The sequence below is a fragment of the Ranitomeya imitator genome, chromosome 3, assembly GCF_032444005.1.
Source record: "Ranitomeya imitator isolate aRanImi1 chromosome 3, aRanImi1.pri, whole genome shotgun sequence".
NCBI classification, from domain to species: domain Eukaryota; kingdom Metazoa; phylum Chordata; class Amphibia; order Anura; family Dendrobatidae; genus Ranitomeya; species Ranitomeya imitator.
Window position 1 is genome coordinate 365,906,538 of NC_091284.1, and position 2,363 is coordinate 365,908,900.

General features: G+C 37.7%; 1 pseudogene; it reads right to left on the reverse strand.

Annotated features, from left to right (window-relative positions):
- Positions 1-779: 779 nt before the first annotated feature.
- LOC138672100 (polymerase delta-interacting protein 3 pseudogene) lies at positions 780-2,104 on the reverse strand (annotated as a pseudogene).
- Between the last annotated feature and the right edge of the window lie 259 nt (positions 2,105-2,363).

A 2,363-nucleotide genomic window follows, 5' to 3' on the forward strand; every position in this document is an offset into this window, starting at 1 on the left:
ACACTGATGAAAATCTGGTTGAAAACACTGATGAAAATTGGATCATTTTGTCCGTACAAGAAAAATCACTTACGTCTGAATGAGGCCTAAAACCGACGTGTAAAGTGAGATGAAAGGTCCTAAATTGTGTTTATTAATTGTTGAGTTCCTGATAAGAATTATTATTTAATTAATGGATGTTTTACAATACACTTGCCAAATGGAATTTTTCATGAAAATAACTAATTATACAGCTGATTTTAATTTGATGTGTTTGTTCTCAGGAAAGGTGAAACAAATTTATCAGGGTGAAACAATTATGTCACGCAGCCTTATCGTATTTTTAAATAAAAAAACTAACCCAGATGGTGTTGAACAATATTAATAAAACTAATTACAGCTTTTTAAAGTTTGTTAACATCTAGTAAATTGTTTTTTTCCTTTAAGATGAGAATGCCTTTGTGCTCATAACTGTTTGATATTTTCAAGCTGGACAAAAAAATAAAAATTTTTATTTCACCAGGATGCACATGTGAAGTAATTTAAACATTTCAGATTCTTCTGCTTTAACATTACCTCTTGGTAATCAGGTACATTACCATATGATTTTTCTTAAAAACTCACTGCTAAATTGTCCAATGTCTGATGTCAGACTCCTTCAAACATCAACTACCTGCTGGTGTTCAGGACCAGCATTAAACAAAAACCAAAATGAAAAATTATTATTATTTTTTTAAAAATGAGTCTCAGGGCCAATTGTGAATCTCTGTTACTACAGCATCCATGTTGTGTTGGTTTCATCAGAGCTTAATCTCAAATGCAGGAGGTTGGATGACTGCTGATCACCCTAAGGATTTAAAGAGTGCTTTTAAGATAGTATCAGGATGAACTTCAGCTGGAGGATTTTAACCAACACTGGAGGAGGAGGAGGAGTTTGTGTTTCTTTGACATTAACCTTCCTTCTTTGATGGGGTGCCTCTTAATCTTGGAAGTATGGGCTGGTCTGATGGTATCACACCTACATTCAAAGGAAGACTGCATTTCATTGGTTGTCCATCTAGGTATCTGTTTCTGTATTTTTTTTAGGCACCAACTGCATCTTCCTTTCTTACACACACAACCTCTGCAACTCTGGAACTCAACAAGCAGGTGCACTTCAAGGCACCGCATACACAGAAAAGCTCCACAATATCTTCCTCTGTGACTCTTGAATGCAAATTTTTAATGGTCATTTTTGTGCCTTATATCAAGCTAAAGACAGACTCTTTATGAGTGGGCCCTACTGATGAGTTGGTGAGTTGGCCTCCTTTGTGAAAAGTGACATGTTGGTTACAGCCTTTGTGTGCAATAAAGGTGGCGATTGGCGAAGTGTCATGCTAAGTAGACATAGGAGCTGTTTATGCATCATTCTGTAACACTTTAGTAAGAGGTAAAGTTTGCCAAAGAGAAAATGAATTTCCAGACAATCACAACCTTTTTTGCACATTTTTTGCAGCTGTGATCTTCATCTTCTTGGTGGGGTTGTGGTAAAGTTCCAAGTCGTCATCAATACAATCATCGTCCCTATCATGAGAAGAGGAAATCTACTGTTCCCAGGTTTGTGCTTAACTACATTTATTGGCATTCCTTTACCCATGTTCATTACACTGGAGCAAATAGTTTTCGGCTGTGACATTTGGATATTATTGGTAATATGTATGGGTGAAGATGAAGAACCTTGTGCCACGGGTGTGTTGATAGTTACGTCTGGTGCACTCCTCTTTAAACTTAGTTTTTCACAAGCATTCATCAGTTTATTTAGTTTTCATCAAACACTGATCTGCTTTCTAGAATTCAGCATCACATGAGCATGTTGCCCTTTATACAGACATGAGCATCTTTGGCAATATATTTCTTCCGTGCATCTTTTATGCCAAGCTTCAGACGTGCATATGTTACACCAATCTTCTGACGGGCGTGAAACGCATTCTGATAATGGGTGGTGACTAAACGACTAATCATTGTAGGCTGTATCCTGGATCTCATACCACAGATAGCCACCGCTGTTATTAATACTATACGTTTCCATTGCTGCAGTCATCATGCCCCTTTTCCTGATCAGTTCATCCAACGACTTGTCCGCCATATTTTTCTAAAAACATGCACCTTCCCAGCAGCAACTGTGTAGGATGCCATGCTACTTTTTTCCAGGGTGTTTATCATGCCCATAAAAAAAAAAATTACACACTATGTTGATGTGTACCCACAGCGGGAAATGTTTGTCAACCCATACACTTAGTGTAGGGGCATTCCAAGTATAGGAGATCCACTCCTTTGTTATGGGAAAATATTTCTATGAGGCCCTCCACCACGTTTCTTCCAAGGGGGATGCAAATTTGGGTTTG